Genomic DNA, 6979 nt, shown 5'->3' with positions numbered 1-6979 from the left:
GACCAGGAGCCATTTCTGCTGCTAGCGCTAGGCTAACACGTTAGCTTTGGTTGGATTTACCCATCCTTACCTATCCAGGACAGGACGAGACAGGAATGTCTTGGGTAAGATGGACAGAAAGACCCTCTCGGTCGGTTCTGAATGGTGACCTGAAATAACCTGGACGGGTTCTAGCCTGAAGAGCAGGACCACTCATTCTTCCATTATGACCTGTCCTGACCTGGACTGACCCGACCTCACCTGGACCGGAGCGCCTCTGCACCTGGAGGGAACATTGAGTCGGTGTCAGACTTTGTTCAGACAAGACGTCTTATTTTTAGTCCAGGTGAATCGCTTCATCTGAGTTCATGACTCATTAGCATTTCTCTAAACACACACACACATGCGCACACACACACATGCGCACACACGCACATGCGCGCACACACACACACACACACGCACAGCTGAGTGACTGCTTCGGTTTTCCAGCCAGTGATCTTGACGCTGCATCTGAACGATTTACCTCCCAGAGACATGTCTTTGTCCTCAGCAGGGAGGTGAGTCCTCTGTCTGTGGACAGATTTATGCAGGTCATGATGTCGGGTTAACCCGCCCCTAACACACACACACACACACACACACACTCTGTCTCACAGGGGGTTGAGTGTTAGCAGATGTGCGTCCTCTGGCTGCTCTCTGCAGCTCTGATAGTTGATACATGCTCGATGTGGCGTGAAGCTGGAGGACATGGAGTCATGATGGATGCTGCAGCTTTGCACAACAACCTGCTGACTGTTTCACAACCGCTGAAGGAGTAGGTCCAGGTTTCCACCATGTTCTGGAGGAAGATCACTGACTCCAAGGAGTCCCCATCAATCCATCAGTCAACCAACATCCATTTCTGCAGTGACCACAGTGGAGACCAAACTGCTTCAGGGTCAAAACCCAACACAGCAACAGGTAAAAGAGCAGAAACAGCAAAGCAACGCAGAACAAACTGGATAAAACCAGAAGTGTTGCCAGGTTGGGGCACTATCTTTACCATAATATGGAATGTTTACAGGAAGATACTAAAGATACTAATACGCGCCAGGGTGGGAACGGAGTAGAATACGGTAGTTTCCCGACCAAAAGGGAGAATGGCAGGTGTGGTGGTGAAGTCCTGGAGTTGGTCAAATGGATAAAAACAGTCTGACCTGGTTTAACAGGTGAAAATAAGTAAATCTGGAGAACAACAGAGATTTGTTTGTCAAGTTGTTTTGTCAGACGTGATTTCGGGTTTTTCAGTTGTGAAATTTCCAAGGCCAGCAGCAGCTTTGTCTCCATCTGGGATCCGTTCTGCTTGCTGGTCGTTCGGGAACAGAAAGTTCTGCCTGGTGAATAAAGATCACATCATCTGCACAAGTCAATTTAACGTTTCGGCGGTTTGCAATAAATCCCAGAGACAACAAGGACAAAACCAAGAGACCTAAAGCGGAGCCCTGCGGCACCCCGCTCAGAAGAGAAGCAGCAACCGTTTGAAGGCCGAACCACAGAATCCACAAAACCACAGCGAGGTCCACAGAGTCAAAGGCCACCATAAGCTCCAGAACCACCAGCAGCTGGTTGCTGACAGTCCAGTGACTTGCGTCTGGGTTCTGGATCTTGGTTCTGGTTCTTTTAGCTGGATGTTGCGTTGTGTTGCTGCTGGGGATCAATCGCAGTTTGGCGTGTTTGATCCGACTCCAACATCTGGATCTCATCAGCAGGTCCTGCTGAGCCTCTCTGGATCTACAGAGGAAGGAGACATGATGTCCTCATATGTCCTCCACTGCAGAAGGCGCAACTAAGATGGAGCAACAACTTCTGCTCTCCATGGACACCAGGAACTCCAGCTGCTGCAGCAGGTGCTGCTGTTGCTGCAATTAGCACTGACTCAAGAAGACATTTTGAATCCCTAAGAGAACTGAACAAATTAACCAAAAATATTAAATAAAACGGATATTTAATTATTGGTCTCAGACAGAGAAAAACTGGCAGAGCTGCCAGTTGCGTGGAGCAGTGTTTCTCTGGCTGCTAGCCTCATGCTAGCTGAACAGGCTAATTGAGCTAGCATGTGAGTTGTGGTTCTGCTGAGGCTGTCAGCACAAACCAATAGAGTGAAGCTTCAGTCGTCTCATCTGGGAGGAAAACAAACTGTAGGCCGTTAGAAATGATCATGTTTCCAGACACACAGTTTAGGGTTAGGGTGCTGCTGCCTTCAGCTGTTAGTAGGTACCGGCAGCGACGCTCTTTCCACTCAGGAATGGGAGAGAACGCGCGCTGATCATAGAAAATGCCCTAACTTCCCACCATCAAAAGTCCTTTTTAGAATATTTTTTTTCCAAAAGCAACACTACTGTGTTAAAGTTCATTGATTTTCCTTTCCAATGATACCAGTTTTATGTATGTTGAAGTAAATTAAACACTTTAAATTTCCCAGTAATTTTCATAATTTTTTCGAAAAGCCGCATTGTTTATGCTAATTCGAACGCCCCTCCTGACACATAGTTCAAGAAAATCAGTTGGCGCGTCACGAACATATGACCAAATGAGTCAACAGTGATATCATATTAAACCTTAAACTATAGGCTTTCTCTACATACCCGGTTTGTCAAGGATTATTTTTTTAGTTTTTTTGTAAATCATAAAAGTATCAAAACTTCGTCAAATAGCGAACGAATTATAAAAAATAAACCAGACAAACCGGGTATCAAAATAAAGATTAATTTGTTAGCTTTAATATAATACAGGAATCACACTTGTAGAATCAATGTGCGTGACGCGCCGAGCATATCATCAACGAAAGGCACGTCGCCCCTCTAGCATAAACAAATGGAGCCGCCTTCTGTGGACGCTGCTGACTGTTCGGATCACTGCTCTATTCCGGACGTACTAATTCCATACTTGGGTAAGTTAGACACACCTTCTTACATCAGATATCTTTAAAGTAATGTAAAGATAATAGTTAGCGTTATTTTGATATGTGATTGTAGCTATTTAATCCGGTGTGGGAAGGCGGTTTCTGCCGATCTGGTCGGGCTTTCTCTAACTTCGCCGTCCTGTTAGCAAGCTGCTTGTTTTTAGCTGGGTTTCTATATAGCTTACGCTTAAAATACAAAACGGAGTGGTAGAAGATGGAGCGTATATGTGTGAATTTAGATACCTGGTCAATAAAATAAATAATATTGATTGTATATTCTCAGAGAAATGGGTTCGGTCTTGGAGCGGATTTTTTTTTTTTTTTTTTTCATTAGTGTGCCGCTTACGCTACAACCAGCGGTTAAGAAACAAAAATATCAATGCTCATTATACATGCTAGTTATTAAAGATACGTTGTTACTTCATTTCTCATATCGGACTCTTTTTATAGACTCTATTTAATTTTACTTGTCTGGTGACATCGCAGCACAAACGTGCGAGGTTTCACAGACAAGAGTCTGTGAAATCGATCGATTTCCCAATGTCTGTGTACAGAAAAACATCCGACATGACAGTTCATGGATGAAAAAATAAACAAATGAACATGGTGTTTTTTCATGTTTATTAGTTTTATTTTGTGTTTTTTTTTTAACAATAAGATGTGTTCATTTTTATAATCAAAATCAACGTGAGCAATAAAGAAAATCAGGGTATCTAATTTCAGTAGAAGCTCAAATACATGTAAAGCTTAAAAAAATTTGATATTGAGAATATTCATTGCTGCTTTCTTGTTTTTCAGTGGATGTGTCCAAAAAGAATAAACTCTAGACAATTTTTATGAAAAATGGCACCTTCTTTGGCACTTTTTCAGATGGTCTCTAATAGTGAATTTTCCATTAAAAAAAGGAAAAATCTATATTTTCTGTGCCAGCTTTATTATGAAAACTACTGAAGATAGCCCTAAGTAAATGTCTTTATCTGATGCAGCAGCCTAATTGACATCTAGAAAGGAAGTTTCTATGAAACGCATAAAACAACAAACATTTTGGAGCAAGTCAAAAATTGTCTAAAATACAAATTTTTTAAAAAACGCCTCAAAATCCATCTTTCCTACCTGCAATATTAAGGAAACTATTGAAGGTAGCCAAAAATGGATGTCTTTATAATGTTCAGCAACCTAATTTACTTGTACTAAAGAAGTTTCATTGAAATCCAATGAAAGATACAAATTTGACGAGTGGTCAAAAAATACTCAATTTTGTCTATTTTTGAAATTTTGTTCCGTCGGTCAAATTAGCTTAGGAAGCATTTTTGCAGCCAAATAATTTTTTGTTTGACTGTCCCAGACCCCTACAAAAAATTGGGCTTGTTAAAATCACATAGCAGCCTGGGAAAAATGGCTTTTGGGCCTTAGTTTCAATATATATTTTTTAATATCATATCCCAAACATGCCATCTCTGCTGTCAGGGTAAATATTGAAATTTCTGTTATTTTAAAAATTCAATTTTTTAAAGAACCTTCATTTTTAAAGTAAGCTAATTATACTGCACATTTTCATGTTTTACAATATAATTTATATCTATTTAAAGAATGTAATTACAAATAAGTGTTAAATTGATTTATTTTTTGAGTAATCAACTTTCAAAAACCACATCTTTTTCTACTCCAAGGTGCGTTTGTGGGAAGGTACACCTAACCCCCAAAATCTCAAAAACCGTTAGAGATAATGGGCTGAAATTTTTTCTGCTCTTTTCTGGTAATACACGTAGTAGAAAAATGCATTTAGAGTACCAAAAATCTAAAGAAAAAAAATTGGCTGCCGGTACCTACTGTTAGAAACATGCCTTATGTCAAATATGACTCAAAATAAGTTTGACTTAATGTCTGTCTCTTTAAAGGGATCCAGGATTAACATGTTGGCCTAAATATGTTAAAATGTTCCTGGGACCTAAAATATTAGTTTGTATTACGCCAAAACTCATAATTACTTCAAAAATGTACATTAGGCATTCGGCCTATTGCAATAAACAATAAATGTAATATTGACTTCTCGACTTTTAGCCCACATGCAGAACACGACAGGAGAACAGGTGATCAGATAAATAAAGTTTATTTACAATGAGTGGATATGAGAATGTGTGGTTTTTCATCCTGGGAAAAAAGGCCGGGGTCGTCCGTACTTTGGAGAGCAGTAAGAGAGAGACGGTGAGTTCAAGGTAGATCGGACAGTGGATCTTCAGAGAAGAATGGATTAATCTTACTTGGGCTGGTGAAGTTTCTCCACCAGGTGGAAGTACAGTGGTCACGTGGGCAATGGCCTGTTGTAGGGGTTCTTGACGTGATTCAGGTTCCGATGGGTGGTTCAGACAGAGGGTTCATTGGAGGTGGATGGTGAGGGCTGCGTGGAGGACGGACAGGAAAGTTCAGGTGAGGAGATTTGAAGAGCGATCCTACTGCCAGCTGGGAATCCAGGAACTGAAGACAATTCATCTGCTGAAGGTGAGGAGGAAACTCGGGCAACTAGTGGGTAACAATCCACGGCATCACAGGGAGGAAAATCCAGAAAGCCAGGAACTCGGGCTCCTGGCTTTCTGGAACCCAAAAGCGTTCCTCTGGGCCGTAGCCCTCCCAGTTGGCGAGGTACTACCAACACAATTTCGCCGATGGGAGTCCACGACCCAGTGAACAGTAAAGGCAGGATGCCCACCGATGTCATGAGCGGGAGGAGGGGGCTCAGAAGGAGGGCACAATGTGCTGATATGAACAGGTTTGACTTGGGAGACATGAAACATCAGATGAAAATGGAGAGATGATGGGAGGAGGAGGCAGACAGCTGAGGGACTGATGACTCTTTAAACTTCATAAGGACCGATGAACCTGGGGGAGAGTTTTCTGGACATAGATTTGAGTGGGATATCTCGTGCTGAAAGCCGAACTTTTTGTCCTGGTGAATCCTGTGGAGCAGGGGATCTTTTGCGGTCAGCGAAGTGTCGGTTCTGGTTGAGACCAGTGATGGTCCTGTTGCAGATGTTTTTGCAGCGATGGATGTGATGTTGTACTGAGGTGACAGAGATTTCTTTTTCATCTGAGACAGGGGTCCCCAAACTTTTCCCTTTGAGGGCCACATTACTTTTCCCTTCTCTGCTGGGGGCCGGAGTCAGTTTGTAACAGAAAATGTTGCCAAGTTTAGATTTAACTGAACTGATTTCAGTTTCCGAACGGTAACTGTAACAGTGCTGATCCTTCGTGTCTGCTACTAGTATGTGCTAAATGAAAATATTCACTTTCTTCTTCTTCTTTAGATTTCAACGGGAGCTTGCCTCCATTATTGCTGCACTACTGCCATCTACTGGATCCTCATATCTACACCTCAAATTCTCATAATGATCCCAGTATTATTAAAAAAAAACCTGAAAAATCTTTTTCCCCTCAATGCCATTTAACTGATCAACAACATTCTCAAATTTCAATTCCCTATTAAAACCTAATTCCGTCTTAATGGGCGCTTTCTTTTTTTATTTCCAATTTTGACTTCCAATGATTCACTTCCTGCTAAAGAGCCCCCTGGTGGTTGAAGAAAAATCCACATATAAGTTGCATGGTTCAAAGCTTAGGAAAAAACTAGCGGCTTATAGTCCGGAAAATACGGTATATGAAAAAAAAATCTGAACACTCTCTGGTGTTGTTCAGGGGGCCGGGCCAAATGTGGAGGCGGGCCGGATCCGGCCTGTGGGCCGTAGTTTGGGAACCACTGCACTAGATTGTCAAATGAGAAGCTATTCCGGTAGAAACTCATATGAGCACTGGCAGCTTTTATTTTGGAAAGGCGACAGATCCATTGCAAGACAATGGGTAACTTCCTGTTCAAAATTATTATTTTTATTCAAATTTAATGTGTTGTGAATGAAAATGTGAATTATTATCTTTACTGTCAAACATACTGAGTTCATGGATTGTTGTTTTGAGTGTCAGTTCGGGGTTTAAGAAGAAAAAGTAACGGGTCATACCATAATAGTCCGTGAAAGGTTTTCCCGCTCTTGAAGGAATGAAGTTTTG

Source organism: Poecilia mexicana, unplaced genomic scaffold (assembly GCF_051168715.1).
Source record: "Poecilia mexicana isolate PSO_F unplaced genomic scaffold, ASM5116871v1 scaffold_23, whole genome shotgun sequence".
NCBI classification, from domain to species: domain Eukaryota; kingdom Metazoa; phylum Chordata; class Actinopteri; order Cyprinodontiformes; family Poeciliidae; genus Poecilia; species Poecilia mexicana.
Note: the sequence above shows the minus strand (reverse complement) of the source record.